Source organism: Sarcophilus harrisii, chromosome 2, assembly GCF_902635505.1.
Source record: "Sarcophilus harrisii chromosome 2, mSarHar1.11, whole genome shotgun sequence".
In the NCBI taxonomy this organism is placed as follows: Eukaryota; Metazoa; Chordata; class Mammalia; order Dasyuromorphia; family Dasyuridae; genus Sarcophilus; species Sarcophilus harrisii.
In genome coordinates, this window is record NC_045427.1 from 161,791,071 (window position 1) to 161,810,196 (window position 19,126).

The following is a 19,126-nucleotide window of genomic DNA, read 5'->3' on the forward strand; positions in this document are numbered from 1 at the left end:
CAAATAGAGACTTAAATTACTTGCCTTGGGTCATACAGCTAGTATCTGAAGTGGGATTTCAACTCACATTTTGGGGGAAGGGGATTTTCCTCTTTTTTTTTTTTTAAACCAACTATTCTTACTATGCCACCTGGAAAGTGTTCATCCAAGAGTAGTCTCTATTTAAGGCCTTTCAAGGAGAGGGAAAGCTTCACTTCTTGAGGTAACCCATGCTATTTTGGACATCTCTAATTGTTAAGAAGTTTGTCATGGTGTTTCACCTAAATCTGCCTCTTTGCACATTTCATCCCTATTTCTAGTTCTGCCCTCTGGACAAAGAGAGCAAATCCAATCCCTTCTCTATAGGACAGCCCTCCAAATACTTGAACCTAGCTATCACATTTCCTCTTCAACATCCAACTGTTATATAAAAACAGGAGAATGAATACCACATCGGTCTTGAATTTTGTTTTTACTTGCTGGAAAGATAGAAGAACATTATTTCAAATATGAGACACTGTACGCTAAGTTGACCAAATAGAACCAAGGTTTGACTTTTATATATTCATTAAATGTATACTGTTTTCATACATGTTTTACATACATGTAATTCATACATGAATTAGAAAAAAATAATTGCTTCTGCAATGTAAAAGTAATATTTCCTTCCTGTTTGCCTGAATAGATTAATAATGGCTATAACTCAAGCTATTTTTGAGTAGGTACACCATAAATAAAAATGATTTCCAGAGGATATTTCCAAAAAGTATTTCAAAATATTTCCCAAGTGTTAATTGATGGATGCTTTCAATTTCTTTACCACCCAGGTAGATAGAGAGGACTGTCCTCTTCATTTAATCAATCTAAAAAGCACTTGGGATTAGGTTAAGCCACTTGCTCAACATCACATCAAGGAAGATGTCTGGAATTTCTGACTCATACATCTGCTCCACTCTTGTTAAATCATGCTTAGTAAGAAGAGTAATAATCTAGGCCTTCATGTACTTTCACAGTTGGCTTCATAAATCAGCTTATTAGAAAACAGTGCATTTAAAAAAATCTTTTGAAGTTATGAATAACAGGCTTTTTGCTAACCCAAGAAAAATCTTCCTGGGCCCCAGGGTTACCTATTTATGCATTCAATTATTTTTTTATGTAAAAGGGTGGAAACTACCCCTTAGAAACCAGCTGAAAAGAAGCTATTGGTGAATTAGGGCAGAGGAGTACTGGGAAAGGGACAGGCCTTCTAAAGTTAGTCAGAAATCCTGCCTCTTCTTCCTCCTACTCTCTTCCCCAAAGAGATGTTCTTCTAAAAGTTTTTCAGAGAAAGATTATCTGCAGGAAGAGATTTAAGGAGATAGGAACTGAGTATATAGTGTGTGCAACCTTGAGAGCCTTTTGCTAAGCATTTTAGGTACAAAGAAAACTGCTGAAGAATATTGAAGTAGGTTTATTTTATCCTTCTTTGTATTCTTTCTGCAGGCACTTTCAGATCATCAGAGACTTCTGTTCCACATTGACACAACCACAGAATGATATAATTTCAGTGTTTGAGGTCCCAGAGTACCCATTTAGTCCAACCTAGAAAAAATTTCTACTTCAGCTAACATTTTTAAAATGCTCATAAATGTCTAGTATGTTTAGGACCAGACAAGTAAAGAAGCACATATAGATTATAATGATGCTTTATTTTTCTCTCTTTTTTGCCTAACACAGTAAGGATAAGTAGAAAATGTTTAAGAATAATAAAATGAAGAAACAGAAAAGAAAAAAAAAAAGAAACAACTCTAAACTGGCTATTTTTGGCTATTCTTAGTTAATTAAAGCCTGCACAATTAACTATCTTTAGTTACTTGAGGCTTGTCACTTTTGTTTCAATCTACCTTTTCAAACTTTCTTCCTACTATTCCTCCCTTCCAGCCAGAATGTCTGTCTCATGGAAACACTATGCTGTTTTTTCTTCTGACCTTTAGGTTTATTGACAATCTTGATGTGATTGGTTTATAAACATATTGGTAGCTTTCAGTGTCTTGGAAAGAAAAAGAAAGAAAAGAAGGAAAGAAGGAAGGAAGAAAGAAAAAGAGAGAAAGAAAGAAAGATAGGAAGGAAAGAAGAAAAAGAGAAAGAAAGAAAGATAGGAAGGTAGGAAGAGAAAGGAAGAAAGGAAGAAAGAAGGAAAGAGAGAGATGAGAAAGAAACGGTATAGAGCCAAAATAGGTTAGCAACTTTCGTATCTTGGGATCTTTGCTGGAAGGAATCACTTCAGAAGAAATTTTTTTGTTTGTTTGTTTGTTTTTTGGTAAATAACATTTATTTATTTATTTTTATTGTGGTTGTTTTACCCTGTTTCAGAGTAATGAGAGCTTGATATTAGTAGAATTTTATGTAGCATTGCTAGGTGAAAACAGAAATGGAACTGAAAGCCAGATCTCATAACTTCCAAAACAATTTTCCTTCCATCAGCTCATGCTATGGTTCCAGTTGTTCCTATCATAAAAGTCACATATGCACAGCAGTTGTGAACAAAGTTTACTAAGTTCTCCCATGAAACTTTCTCACCACTCTTCAATCTCCATGATTCTCTCCTTCTTCTATACCTTTTTGCACACATTTCTATACTAAATTATGCAACACAATTTTATGATAGCTCCAGACAGTCCAGCTCATGATGGGATTCCACTCATCAAGGAAACAGAAAGAATCCCATTAGGTTAGGAGCCCTACTTCTCAAAGACTTCTAACTTTGTCCTAGAGCATCAGTTTTCAAATTTTTGGTCTCAAAACTCTTTTATAATCTTAAAAATTATTGAGGATTCCAAAGAAGTTTTGTTTATTTGAGTTATAGATAGATGTTTTTCATATTAGAAATTATAATTTACATTTTAAAATATTTTTCTATTCACTTAAAATAACAAACTCATTACATGTTAACATAAACAGCATGAAATTACCCATAGTCCTCCCCCCCCAAAATTAATGAGAGCAGTGGAATTGTTTCACATTTTTTGCAAGTCTAATATCTAGTTTAACAGAAGACAATTAGATTATCATATCTGCTTTGGCCTTGAGCCCATTGTATTATGTTGTATTGCTTGAAATATATCAAGAGAATTTGACTTTGTACAGATATGTAGTTAAAAAGAGGAGAGTATTTTAATAATCTCTTCAGATAATTGTGGATATTCTTCTTTTATACTATACTAGGACGCAACAAGTGATAATATCTTAAGGGTTAGTTGCAATAAGTAATTCAAAGCTATATCAATGAATTTTGTACTCTGTGACATTAAAATCTATAATTCTGCCTTACACTTTGAATGGCCCTTTCACACATGAATGATTTAATGTCATGCAATGGTCATTTGGAAAATATTATTCACTGAATATGAAGATATTCTATAGGTTGACAAATTTATTATACTGTTTGAAAAAAACCAATCATTAATATCACCATTAATCCCATCAAAACAAGTTTTAAATATTGGGTAGTTGTCAAACTTTTGGTGACAGACAAAAGTTTTCCATGTAATTTTCATTTGAAAGCTTGAAATTTATTGTTGGAAACAAATAATGTCAGTTGTTTCTTTGAAGAGAGAGGTATACTTCATTAATTTTCAAGAAAATGTCTGTTACATATCCAAGTCTGAATAGCCAGTCTTTTTTTTTTCAATTAAAAATGGTGTTCCATGAAAAAAAGCAGCTTAAAACTCAATCATATATTTTTTCAAGACAATCACTTTACTTTGTTATGTAGCAGAAGTGCTTTATGCATGTTCTTCATTTTATTATATAAAAATATTAAAAAGTCATGTATTCAAGGATTAAACTTTAATAAAATTAATTTTTGTTGCTTCATCAAGGACATTCCTAAATGAGACTGGAATTTATTTGTATATCTACATTGATCTACCACTTTCTATCTTTATATCTGTATTCTTTAAATCTATATATTTACCTATATATAGATAAATCTATAAAATGTATCTGTATATGCCATTATCTGTGCATCATCCATCCATCCATCCATCCATCCATTTATCCATCTATCTATCACTGCAAATATGTAGCAGTGAAAAATACAATGACTTCTTCTAAGTTTGGTACCACTGCTTTGATTCATGCTAAGGTACCACTGGTTTTAACACCCTACCCTATCCTATACCCCAATAGCCCCCTCCCCTTTTGTTCTCTTACTACACATGTCAATACATTTGTTTCAGGATAAACTGTGAAATTCAAAAGAAACATTTAACATGTGTTTATGGCCAAACATTCATATAAAAGATGCATTTTTTCAATGATTAGCTGGTGTTGATATTAGACAAATAGAAGCAAAGTCTTAATTAATTAGTACAGGAATGCTGGTGGATTTGACCATTTATCAGGCATAATGTTCAACAGGAAAGATATTAGCTCAATCTTTATGTTTGCAGCTAAATCTTTAATTCATAGGTCAGATAGTTTCTAGGAAACTATTTATAAGGGAATAAGAATGAGAAAGGCAAATGACCTCTTAGTATTATTATGAAAATAATATTGATCCTGCAGGCTTCCTGAAAGGGTTTCAGGGAGCCTCAGAGCTTTACAGACTGCACTTTGAGAACTGCTGTCGTGGACATTGTGTTTGTTCTTGTTCCCAATTAAAGACTGAGAGCTGAATTTGAGTACCGAGGGAAGCATCTAATGGCTTCCCTCTGAGCTATTGCTGAGCAGGGTAAAATTTCACAGTTAGATTGCAAACTTAATTTCTTGGGCAGGCGGAAGAGTGGCTGTATATATCAAGGAGCTTTAAATTGTCTCTGCTGTCTATCATACACACATGCGTGCACTCACTCTTGCACTCTTTCATTCCCTATGTGTATAAATATACATATATACATACATTCACAAGTGTGTATATATATATATATTATATATATATATATATATATATATATATATATATATATATATATGTATGTTTGAGTGGTCTAGATTCCTGGTGGTCTAGAGGTTAGTGGCTATTAGACAGTTGTTAAGAATCCCCATTAAGTCGGCCGCAGGTTTTAGGAGTGAAAGAATTCACTCATTCCCGAAATATTAATTGCAAAATGAAAGTTTATTGTTAGATAAAAGTCAGTTTACCAAGAGACTGACTTCTACAGTGGCAGATCCATGGAAAATGGAGTTTTGCACTGAGAATGCAGTTCTCAGTGGACAGAAGGTCCTGGCAGTAAAAGGAGCTGCCAAGGTCCATCTGCAAAGACTTTAGTTGATGGAAGCTATTATATTGAGTGTCTTGGCAGGTCAGACCCAGTAGGGGCTGGGGCAGCCCAGCAAGTCAGACCTAGTGGAGGCTGGGAGAGTCCAAGTTGGCTCAGACCCAGTGGGGGCTGGCACAAGGCCTCATCTCCTATTGGAATTCAAAGGGATGCTTTTTGACCAGGATTTGTAATTGAATCAAAAGCCCTGGCATCCAGGAAAGACAACTTGTCTGGGGAGGATATGTCTCAGCCAGGAAGGGCTGGGAATCTGAAAGGAATCACAGATCAATAGGAAATAGAGTTTCTTAAAGGGACCACAACCCGCTTCAATTCAGCCCTGAAATTCAAATATTGGAAGCACCCTGAGTCCCTGAAGTGTCTCCCTGTGTTTGGCAGACTCTTCCTGTCTTATTTTTCTCCCAGATGCACTCAGGATTTCTTCTACCATCTCACTGGCCTGTATAGTCTCTCCTCTTTTTAGATTCTTTTTATGTGTTGTCTTCATTACAATATGAGCTCCTTGAGGGCTATCCTACTTGTATTTTTACTCCTAGCACTTAAAACATGTGCTCAGCGATTGATATGTAGTAACATTGTAGTGTTGTAGTAACATGTAGTAAGCGATTAATAAATACTATTTGATTGATTGATTGATTGGGAAATATTATTGATTATTCGATTGACTGGCAAAGTTACTTAACCCCTCAGTGCCTTAGCAAACTCTTTAAGACTGTCATTTGCAGAGAATCTGCTGCCCCAGTATTGGTAGAAAGATTATTCTCACGTGGGAATTTCTATCTAGGTGAAACCATAGATCTACTCTTTATCAATAAAGACTAGACCTGTGGTGTGTGTGTGTGTGTGTGTGTGTGTGTGTGTGTGTGTGTGTGTGAAGGGACTTCTTTGAACCCTAGAAGCAAACTTTCTTCAGTAATTAATTTCAGGCTTTGGGTTTCTACAATATTGTACCTTCTAACCTTCCTTAACTGAGACAGCGCTTTGTAAATATTCTCTTAAATCAAATGTGCTGGGTTAGCTTAATGAAGCCAAATGTGTCAAGCTTGACATCCAAGAATAAGTTGCCTTGATTTGTCTTGTTATATTGATTATAGTGAGTCTTAGTGCACTTTAATTCAGGAAATTATTTCTGTTTCTTAGAAACGTTTGCATTCATTCTTTTTAAACACCAGAAGAGTAAGGTTGCTTACTGCCTCAAGTAAATGATAGCCAGGAGACATTGTCATTCAAGAAAAGATCCTCTCCTCAGGCAGTATGGGAAGGAACATTTCCTTCCCTCTCTTCAACACACGATCATACCCCCGGGAGAAGTGTCAACCCAACTTTGGTGCTGGTGGCATTAAAGACAGAGGCCACTGTGAAATTCTTCTTTTGCTGACCCCTGAGATGTGCTGTTCTGTGCAGTTTTCACAGTCTGCACACAGGATAGCTCCAGGCTTGAATGGGTCCCCAGGGGCTCTAATTCAGGCAGCAGAAGGTTTTATACTCTAAGGATAAGCAGTAAGGCTGCGTTGCCAGAATGTAAGCAGCTGGGGCCTAGATATAGGTACCATAGAGAAAAAGCAACCATAAACACAGATTATCATCCGACTCAACAGTTAAAAAGATAATCTGTCATGACTGAAAACCTGCTGATAATAATGCATCTCTTCAAATCTGCAATTTTCTAATAAAAAATCAATTAATCAACATTTTTAAAGAACCTACTAGGTGCTATGATCTATATTAGTTAAAATATAAAAGTTAAAAGTGGGAACTTTAAAACATGAAGCAAGAGCTTCTAGGATGAATAGGGGAAGAGAAGACATGTGGTTGGAGAAGAGAGACTAGAAGAAAGTAGAGGATATAACTATAGCATCCTCAAGCCATGAGCAGAATCTTGATTATTTCAGAGACAAGCCAAGATAATTTAGCAGATTGCCAGCCTGGCCTGAGAATCTTTTGCAGAACTTTTAAAGGCAGATGATATTCTCTTTTATATTTTGTAGGCTTGGGGCTGGGAGGGAGGAGTGAAAGGAACAAGCATTTGTTAAGTGCCTAATATGCACCTATTAAATGCAATGTGCTAGGCACTTTGTAAAAATTACCTCACTTGATCATCACAACAACTCTGTGAAATGGGCTCTATTATAATACTTCTTTTCAAGTAAGGAAACAGAGGAAAACAAAAATTAAATACCTTGCCCCAAATCTCGTAGCTAGAAAGTGCCTAATGCTGTATTTGAACTTAGGTCTTCCTCTCTCTGGGTTCAGTGCTCTAACCATTATGTCACCTAGCTGCCATCATTGTAATTATTAGACCATCATGTACCATATTAGACTGTAATGTACCATAATGGATCCTTTAAGGGACTGTATTCATTTGCATATGGGGACACAGATTGATTCTTTTACTTGACTCTATTGTTATTTACATTGATTTTAATTTATTGATTTCTTATGAATGGGGCACACACACACACACACACACACACACACACACAGAGGTTTGATTACTTCAAATAGCCTGGAAAAATTATCAAGAGCCAGGTTTGGTGAATGTACTCCTGCAATCTTGTTTTTGAGGAGGCTGAGGCTGGTGGACCACTTGCTCTTAGATATTCTGAACTACAATGGATTTAAAATATGTTCAATATAGTGAGACTTCGAGGAGCAGGGTCAGGTTAAAGCTCTCAAACCAATGAATGACAGAGTTAAGATAGTGGTTATTAGTTCCCAGGCTGGATAAGCTAGAGATCCAGTTAAAAAAAAAAAAAACAATAGAACAGGAAAAGAAAAAGAAGGAAACAAAAGAAAAAAGTAGAATGCAAAAAAGAGGAAAATGGAGAAAGATGAAGGAAAAGAATAAGAAAGAAAGAAGGAAGAAAAGAAGAAACAAAGAAAAAAGAAAAAGAGAGGGAGGGAGAGAAAGGAAGGAAGGAAGAAAAGAAAGAAAGAAGAAAAAGAAAGGAAGGAAAAAATTAACAAGAATATTCAGTTTTCAGAGTTTCATTCATTACATTAATAATATCCTTAAAGTTATAAGACATACATGCACACATGCTCATAAAACCATGCACACATACATATTCCTGCAAGGAGGATGGTAATGGATCACTTCTTCTATACCCAGTTGAGCTCAGCTTGACATGAAGGCTTTCTAACTCCATAAAGAGAGAAAGAGAGGGAAGAGAAGGGAAAGAGACAGAGAGAGACAGAGAGACAGAAACAGACACACATACACACACACACACACACACATACACACACACACACACACACACACACACACAGAGATGAGTAAGCCTCTCCCAACAAGTTGATCTCACCTACTGTCTAGCAAAAAGAGACATAAGAAGACATTAACTCTTGCTCTGTTTCCCACCCAGAAGAGAGACAAAAAGAATCTTTTAATTCTCTATGCAACAGAAAGAAGTAAAAGAGTTATCAGAGACAAGAAACCTTTGATTTTTTTTGTCCATTGGGAAATGAAAAGTGAGAAAGAAACAGCAAAACTCTAAAGAACCAGTTGCCTAAATAATGATAGCTAACATTTATATTGTGTTTTAGGGTTTGCAAGATACATTATATGTACTATCTCCTTTGGTCTTCATAAAACTTTGGTGAGAGAGGCACTACTATTATTATTATTAAATCATCTTTATAATTGAAGCATAGATAAATTAAGAAACTTGCCCAGGATCATGCCGCCAGTAAGTGTCCAAACCAGGGTTCAAACTTGGGTGTTCTTCACTTCAAGTTCTGTGTTCTCTTCCCTGGACCACTTAGCTGCCTTGGGATCCACTTACTACTTCTTGGCTGAAAACCGGAGGCAATTTTCAGTGAGCTGGCTCCCTCTTCTCAGCTTTTCATGAAGAGAACCAGAACTTGGTTCTCTCCTTCTTTATTCTCTGATAATGAGGGACTTCCTCATTAAAGGCAAACTACTCTAACATAAAAGCCTTGATCTTAGTCTCGTCTATCTTCTTCAGCAGATTGTCCCCTCAATTATTTTTCTTCTTTCTAATTTTAATGCCTCCTCACCTCTACCTCATTCACTACTTTGCTTAATACAAGAACTAGTTTAAATATCACCTTCTATTTAAATACTTTTCTTATCTATTCTTCCCAACCCTTCTCTCCCTGAATATTTTATATCTAACTACCTTGTATTTTGTTTTTTTTATACTTTTATTTTTTAAAACTTTATTTATTTAATATTTCCCTCAGTTATATTCAAAAACTTTTGTTTAAAGATTTTTGAGTTCTCTCCCTTATCCCCACCCATAATTAAGAAAACACATGTGAAGTTATACAAAACATTTCCATAAAAGTCAAGTTGTGAAAGAAAACAGAGATGTCCTACCCTAATGAAAATAAAAACTCTCAAAAATTAAATTAAAAAGAAAAAGAGAAATAGAAATAGAAATAGAAAATGCTTCAAACTATATTCAGACACAATCAGTTCCTTCTCTGGGTATGGATAGGATTTTTCATTCTAAGTCTTTCAGAGGAATTGTGGATGGTTGTATGACTGAGAATAACAAAGTCATTTAAAGCTGGTCATCCCAGAAAATTTCTATTACTTTGTATTTAGCATATTTCACTTCATTCATGGAGGACTTTCCAAGCTTTTTTTTTTTTTCTGAGAGTATCCTGTTCATCATTTCCCAGAGAATAATAATATTCCATCATAAATGCATATAACAGCTATTGAACCATTCTCCAGTTAATGGGCATCCCCTCAATTTCTAATTTTTTTTGCCCTGAGAAGAGAACTGCTATGAATTTTTTTTTACATCGATAAGCTATTTTGCCTCCCCCCCTCCCCCGCCCCGTTTTTCTAAATCTTTTAGTATTCATGCCTAATATTGGTATGGTTAAGTCAAAAGTCATCTGCATGTACTTTTATGTGGATATGCTGTCTCCCCCAGTAGATCTTCTTGAGAGAATATATTGTGTCATTCTTTCCATTTCTATCCTCAGTGCCCAGAACTGTATCTAGTCCATAAGGAGGGTCTTAATAAATGCGTGTTGATTGATTGGTTCTAGTGAAGCCATATTCAATTCAATTTAATAAGCATTTATGGAGTTCTTACTATGTGCAAAGCACTAGAGATAAAAAGAAAAACACACTATTTGTAGTTTATTTACATTTTATGGGGGGAAGGGAGAGTTGTAATGTACAGAAATAAGTATAATCTAAAGAAAATTGAGGAAGAGAAAGTACTAGTATCTTGGAGGTGGTAGAGATCAGAGATTTATGTAGTTAATAACACCTGAGCTAAGCCCTGAAAGAACATAAGAAAGCTGAAAAATTGAGGTGAGGTATAATCCAGACATGGGGGGAGGATGACTTTTACAAATGTGCAGAGCAGGGAAATGGAGTGTCAAGTTTGGGGAACAACTAGTAGCCCAGTCTGATTGGATCCTTTAGTACATAGACATCTCACATTGGAGGCCTTGTGGAAAACTTGTACTCAATAGGCTGAAAACAAAACTTATCTTTTCCCCCAAACCCTGATTTCAGTTGAGATTTGAAGAAAATGAGGGAAGGCAGAGGTAGAGAACATTGGGACATGGACCTTTAGTACAAAGTTACACATATAAGTCTTGGGAACTGATGAGCTCTCCAAGGTGAAAGGGGGCAGGAATAAACATTTATATAGAACCTACTATATTCCAGGCACTATGTTAAATGTCATATGGATATTATTTTATTTGATCTCCAGGAAAGAAAGAGAAGAAAAGATGGCTAAATCAGAGGCAGGGAAAACCCCATGCTAAATGTGCAGGCGATAGATGACAATCCAGCAATGAAGACTAAGAAGGTGCAATTGGATAAATAGGAGAAGCAGAAAAATGCAATCATTGAAAAAAAAAATTAAGAAAACAATCTTTCTGTGGAAAGAGTATATGGACAGAGATAAAGAAGGATGTTAATTAATAAAATGCAATTAGATTTCACAGTGGAGGGATCACTTGTAATTTTGGAGTGAGCAGTTTAAGTCAAATGGCAAAGTTTTAAGACAAATTACATTGCCATTTAAAAGCAAGAAGAGAATGAGAAAGTAGACAGTGAGTGTATTTTAGATGATGTTTCTTTGAAATTTGGTAGTGAAAGGACATATATAGGAAAATAGCTTGAGGGGACAGTGGGATCAAAAGAAAGTTTTTAAAATAAATTTTTTTAAAGGATGGGGTGTTTGTGAATGTTCATGGTGAAGAGAAATGGGGAAAGAAAGAAAGAGAAAAAGAAAGAGAAAGGAAGGAAGGAAGGAAGGAAGGAAGGAAGGAAGGAAGGAAGGAAGGAAGGAAGGAAGGAAGGGAGGAGAGAAAAGGGAGAGGAGAGGGAGGGAGGGAGAAAGGGAGAGAAAGAAAGAAAGGGAGAGAAAGAAAGGAAGGAATGAAGGAAGGAGGGGAGAGAGAAAAAGAAAGAAACAAAGAAAGGTGAAGGAGAAGAAGTTGAAGAAGTTAGAAGAAAGGAAAGGAGGAGAAGGAGGAGAGAGAGAATGAGAGAGAGAAAAAGAGAGAGAGAGAGAGAGAGAGAGAGAGAGAGAGAGAGAGAGAGATGGAGGAAGGGAGTTGGTTCTCCTACTTATTATAACATTATTTAGCCTGTACTTGAAGGCTTTCTAGTTCAGCAAAACATTTCAAAGCATGTTCTGTACTGGTATAGTGTTCAAGAATCTACTCAAGGTCATCTCTCTGAGTCTCAGTTTCCTCTTTTATAAAATTAGTATGTTATTATATAGAAACTGGGGGTGAGTTGTGGGGTGATGGAGTAATGAGTAGGCAGAAAATAAAACTGATTATATTTTAACCTGATGCTGAAAATTGAACCCCAAATGAGTGAAAGGATAAAAAGAAAGCAGCAAAATTCATGTCATAAAAAATGACTTTACAGATAACATTTAGCTTCTATGGCCTAGAAGCTAGAAACCTTGTTGTTTGTAACCAGTCCAAAAAGTTTAAAGGCAAGCACATTTTGAGGTTGAGGCTTTCTTCCTGTCTCACACAATAGTTTTGTTTTGGGCGGGGTAGAAAAGGGGCTGAGAGGAAGGGACAGGAATGAAAGACTCAAAGAATTAATCCTGATTGCATGGCCCTCACTATACATCTTTATTTTTTAACTATCTTAAAAACAATTCTCACATGCAGAGCGTGCCAGATAAAGAGGGAAGGCTTTTGCTGAAGTAGGAAAACCTTCTGGGAATGGTCCCCTAGGGAAACAATTGCTTCTCTGTGAAGTGATATAAAGTTGTACTTTGTCCTGCTAACATATTCTCTCTCTATTTGTAACCAATGAATGAAATATCTCCCATATCATAACCTCTGTCAGCTGCAAAAACAATCTCCTGTAAGATGATATTTATTTATGCTGGAATGAAGCAGTCACTGAACTATTATAGATTCTACAAACATTCATGATAGCCAGAAGGCCTTAGCTGTCCTATAGAAAATACACAAGGAAAAAAAAAATTTAAAAGCATAGTTCCCACAATTTAATTATAATTCTGGAAATCAGGCCAGAGAGCCATACTGCTTTCCAGCTAGCCTTTGGAGTGGAAAACAAAAGTTAATTTGGCTTTCCAAAGGACCTTTAAGTGATGTAATGTCAGCCTTTTAACCATTTCTCCTGCTTATTCCTGAGGGAATGTGATTGGAGAACAAGAAACAGATACTTATCGGCTTAAGCCCACATGTTCATGTGATCTGAGTCTGTTCTCTTCTGAGACCTGAGACCAGAAAGGCTAAGTTTAGAGAGAGTTATACTTCCAATCGAAGGTCATCTTTCTGATTTGAAGATTGAAATTAAGTAGGATGCTGCCCTGTAGTGTTACGCTCAATTGTTGGTTTGCATCAACCAAAGTGAAGAGAAAAGTTGCTAAATACAAACTAAACCCTTCTTGAGTTTGTTTCTTCTCTTCAATATTTATGTTTTCAGGAAAATCATGTTCATAGAATAAGTATTGAAGGGGTTTTCTCAGTCACAGGTTAGAGGTATGGAAATCAGGTGCAATCATTGCCAAAGGAAGAGCCACCACAAAATGACACATGAATGATTAGACATGAGAGTTTTCATGTAAAAATAACTGCAGATGTTTTGAAGTTGCAGTTGAACAGGGAGAGGAGAAATATAGTTTAGGGCCTCCTGCTTTTCCCCATTTTTCTTTTTAATTCAAGTACTTCAGAGATAAGTCATTATGAATCAAAGGTATATTTATAATTTCCCTTTTAATCTCAAAGTGTTTACTGGAATCAAAATAATTTTCAGAAAAGACAATGAAGCACAGTTTACTTGGTATGGCCATTAGATAACAAGGAATCTTTACAAATCCTCTTTCTCTTTTATCCCCATTAGCTCTGATATCAGTGTTGAGGTGGGGATCAAAAGGGAGTTTATTTCCTCCAGAAAATCTTTTAGAAGTCACAGTAAATGTAAAGAAGCAAAAATAAAAATCAAGTCAATTGACCTAGATCTTTGATCTTTTTGTTATGTTTCTCATGAGAAAAATCAGAAATGATGACCCCATATAAATCTACATAATTTAATTAAAACTGCTGGATTTGGAGTCAAAGTTGATAGTTCAGATTCCAATTCTCTTATTATATCTCATCATTTGACCTATACTTGAAACTATCATAGCTTTCATTAAGTTAGTAAGTCTTTTCAGAACTTTAGTTCCACTAGTACAGCCTTCAAAAATGTACCCAAAGTCACAAATCACACACATGATTTGCTCCATGCACTGCAGAAACCATCAGTACATGGAGCAGCCAAAGTATACCCGTTAATCTTCAAAATTCTTGCTGATACTTAAGGGCCAACAGTTTTTCCATATTGGGTGAATGGAGCCTCTACCCTATATAAATTACTGTGTGTGTGCTTGTGTAGAGAGGGACAAGAGCCAACCTGCTATTTGACTGTATTTAGATGTCAACCTGCCTGTGAATGTCTATCCTTGTCAGCACATCTGTAACTATTTGTTACCCAAGACACCAAGGTCCCTTTAACTAAACTACTTCAGAACTTGTCATGGTGTGTGGTGGTTTCTTTGTGAAAGCATACACATATTTGCTATCTACATTATTAGAGAGATAATCCATATCTTTCATAAATCTATCAACATTATCAAAGTGTTCTTACTTTATGTTCTAACTTCTTTTACCCTAAAAATAATGTGCATTCTTGATTGTTAGAAGATCAGTATTGTTTCATGGAATTCCTTTTCTCTGATTCACTGAATATTTCAGCAATTTCTCATGACTGAACTTCTTAAATGCATTATATAGTTACAGTAAACTGTTCCCACAATAGACTTTACTGATAAACTTGACCCTGAATGAACACCTTAGTAAGTTCAAACTTCCAGCCATTCTGTGCAGAAGGGCTGAATTAAATAATCTCTGTGTTTTTTCCAGCTCTAAATCTATTATGTAATCCTATTATATAAATATTATATATTTGTTGGAAGAAGTAACAAAGAAAAAATATTTATCTGGTATTCTTTTTATTGATAGTACCCCTTTTTCTAGCTACACAATTTGTATGAAATGAGCATCTAACATAAGAGAAATCATAGATGTTATTAGTGGAAAATTGGTGGGATAAATCCATGGCTATGGTCCTGAATATGTATGAATATGGCCCTGAAAACATATACCTTATTCAAAAGAAACGGGTAGATAAAAGGGGAATAAAGACAGCAACATTATCTATTAAAAATTAGAGAAAAGAAGCCTGGTGGAAAATGTTTGGGAGGCAGAGAAGAGATATAACCATAATCAATAGTTTCATTATAACATACTGAAGACGTGTACAGAAAGAAAACATTGATAAAGAATTCAAGAAACTTATTAATGAGCTACATGGAGAGATATTATATTAGTAATGGGAGGTTTTAATTATCCAAACATCTGCTAGAAATCTCTCTGCCAAAAAGCAGAGTAGGTAAAACAAATGAATTCATGATGTGCTTTAATGACAATAACAATAATAATAACAACTAATATTTATATGGTGCTTGAAGGGTTATAAAATGCTTTACAAATATTAACAATAATTTCTAAGTAACTCACCTGGGATAACACAAGTCACAAATATCTGAGGCTAAATTCAAACTCAGGTGTTCCTGACTTCAGATCCAGTGCTCTAGCCACTGTACCACCTAACTGCATCTGATTATTATGGACAATTTTAACCATCAAGAGGCAACATGGCATGGTTGAAAAAGTATTGGACAAGATTTAAAACTCAATTTTTCTATTTATTACATTTGTGACTTGCAATTAGTCATTTTGCCACTCCTGAACTTAGTTTTTTAAATTGGTATGGGTGATGGGGTAGGCAGAAGAAAGGATGAACTATATGATCTATGTGATTGCTTCTAGCTATAAATCTATGATTGTATAATCATATGTAAAAGAATCAGTAAAAAAAATTCATTCTACATCTTCTTCTCATCAACGAGGAAAAGATATTTTGGAAATATTGGGAAACTGGAGAGAAGGGAATAGGGAGGGAACATTCTATTTCAGAATTTGAGATCGAAAAGATGATGGTCATAGTATGATGTGTGCTTCAGATTTTTGAACAATAGATTCCAAGGGGCTCAGAGGATTTGATAGAGAGAATCTTACAAATTTCAGTTCTATAGGAAAAGCAGTCAAGGAAGGATGAGATGCTTTTAAAGATGAAATTAGTTAACTAGCACTTATTAATTGCCTCATATGATCTAGGCTAAATGCCACAAACCAAAATAATTCTGAGGAATGTAAAGAGAAAAATTTAGATAAAGAGGGTATTCTTCAATTAACCAATTTTAAATTTTAAAAAAGAAATCTAGATGAAAACAAATGCATGTAATAGAAGATAAAAAGGGGACTCACAGTCCTAAAAAATAAGAGTAGCATTGGTAGCATTAAAGTTCAGAATGGGCTATAACTGGGGAAGAAAACTAATGACAACAAAAAAGTTGTGGTTTTTAAGGCTATGTAAAGCAAAATAGATCATTCAAAGATGGAATGGGACCTCTGGTCAGACCAAAGAATAGAATTAAGATAGTGAGTATTAAAGCAAAGCCAAACCTGTCCTAAAAGTTATTTTGCTTCTGTTATCATCTTCACAAACTCTTACTCCATTCCCTCATTGAGTCAAGGAAGTTGTGATGGGTTCTTGAGACTGTGACCATTAAAAACAAGCTTTGGCAAATTCTACCAAATCAGAAAAGCTTTAAATATGGTCTCGAGTAACAGAGTTTCTGATTCCTGGGAAGCAAGCTAGTCAAGGTTAGAGAAACACACTAGATACTTGATCATTAATACTTTGATCATGCAGTCGATGAACTAAAAAAATATAAAAATAGCCCTCAGTTCTATGTAGCTACTTTCTTCTTCTCCACTGATGGTGGTGAGATAATGGAAAAATAGGACAAGGGTACAAAGAATCACATCAATTTAAAATCATTTCTAATAGCTGCTTCTAATATAAATGTGTCATACTTGTCCAATGACCAATAAATTAACATAACTCTAGATGAATTGAATCATATAAATCTTTACAATCTTACTATATTTGAAGGAAAAAGTCAGGAGGAAATTGAAGCTAAATGAAAGGATGGGGTCATAGGTTATTATTGGAGAGGCAAAGAAAGGAATTGATGGAGTTGGTTTTTATCATGCTACCAAAGTTAAGAAATATGTGATGGGGCATTTCATTATCTTACAATATGTTTTTTGGGAAAAACCCACCATCAAAAGCTACAGCTTTTGTCCAACAACCATCTCAGAGGATAATGATATAGAAAAAGCATATGAAAAATTAGGCAGTGTCACAAATGTTTTAAACTTTTAAAGCTAAAATCTCATTCACATTTAAGTTTTCAAAGCTTAAAAATGCACTAAAACATTCAAGATGTCTTGTATAAGAACCTTCCATTTGAATAAACATATAATTTGATACTTTGTTATTTCAGTATAATATAGGTGAGAGCAATGAAAAATATGTTGGATAGTCTGGTTTAAAAATAAGAATGAGAGAAGTCAAAGATATGTAAACTGCACTGAAGTCTTATAATTATAAATCATGAATATTATTTTTCTAGAGAGGAATCAGAACAGGACATGATGAATATAAAATAGCATCACAAAAATGGAATTGATTATACTTGAAATGATTGGAAAAGATGTTATTGATATGAGAATCATTCTTGAATCAACTCATTTTATCATTTAGTTGTCAGAGCAAAGGAAATCAATATGAAGATAAAATAAAGAACAAATTAGAAGATATGATATTCAATTAAAATAATTCCAACCTGATCTATTTAAATAAATTATTGACACTAAGAAATGGTAAATGAATGGAGGAAAAAACAATGACACTTATGATAATATACAATATGAAAATCTAGCCAGTGTAAATTATTTGGATGAATAAGGGGCCCAAAGGAGTTTCAAAACTATTTTAGTCAGTAAAATTTGACTTACTTTCCAAATGCAATTCCAAATGGAATATGGTGGGTAAGAGAGTAACAATTTATAGAATAAATCTGTGAAATATTATTGTGGAGGATAATAGCAGATTCCAACACATGAAGAAGTATGATTCATTCTGTATTCAGACACAATCCAATTTTTCTCTGGTTATGGATAAGATTTTTTTTCATCACGACTCCTTCAAAGTAGCTGTGGATCATTGTATTGCTGAGAATAGCAAAGTCATTTACAGCTGGTCATCCCAGAATATGGCTATTACTTTGTATATAATACATTTCACTTTGCTTGAGTTCATGGAGGACTTTCCAAGTTTTTTTCCAAGAGCATCCTACTCATCACTTATTCAGGCATTCTTTAGTTGAATGGCATCTTTTCAATTTCCGATTCTTTGCCTCGAGAAGAGGGCTGCTACAAATATCTTTGTATATATAGGTCCTTTTCCTCCCCTCCACACCCCCCCCCCGCCTTTAAAAATCTTTTTTGTATTCATGCCTAAGAATTATATTGTTAAATTAAAGGACATGCATGAATTTATACCCCTTTGGGCATAGATCATATCTTTTGGTCATGATATCTGTATTTCAACATAATTAATTTCCTTTGTAATCCTATACATTTTATTTTGTGCATTTAAAAATATTATTCTGAGAAAAAGTTCATAAATTTTACTAGAATACCAAAGGATCCTTGACACAAAATATGTTTATGAATCACTAGCTAGAAGCAATGGAAATTGCATTGAATACCAGAAGTAATTGATAATCAGCCTAAAATTTTTGGTTGAAACCACATTTTGGCAGATGTGATTGCTAAGCCACCAAGAAACCTTTGAAATACTGTAGAGAATAGAAGAGCAACAAAGCTGGAGATATACAAATATTGGCCCAATTTTCCAAAATAAAAGGCTAAAAAATACAGTTTTTAAATTTTTGGCATGTTTTTTTTTACTTCAAACCTGACAAAATTCCAGAACATATCAGTACAATGGTGAGTGAACAAAATGAGTTGGCATAGCTTCTTCAAGTACCAGCCTTACTAACCTAATTTTTCTTTTCTTTTCTTTTATGATAGGTTTGTTAAACTGGCAGGTCAGGAAAATGCCATAGATATAATTTACCAAGATTTTATTTTTTTCTTAATTTTTTATTTTTATTTTGGCAATTTGTTTTTTCCTTCCCTTTCTTTTTGATCAGGTTAGTTAAAGGTTTATAAAATTTCAGTCTTTTTTTAAAGATTAAACATTTAAGATCAGTTCTGTAGCCTTTATTTTCTGCTTTATTTATTTTCCTCTATTTTAAAAGATATTCTTTGTGTTATTCTTTTGGATTTATTAATTCATTCTCTATTTTTAAAAATTGTATACTCAGCCAGAAATGGAGACTGAGGTTGGCAAAAATCTCTTGAGC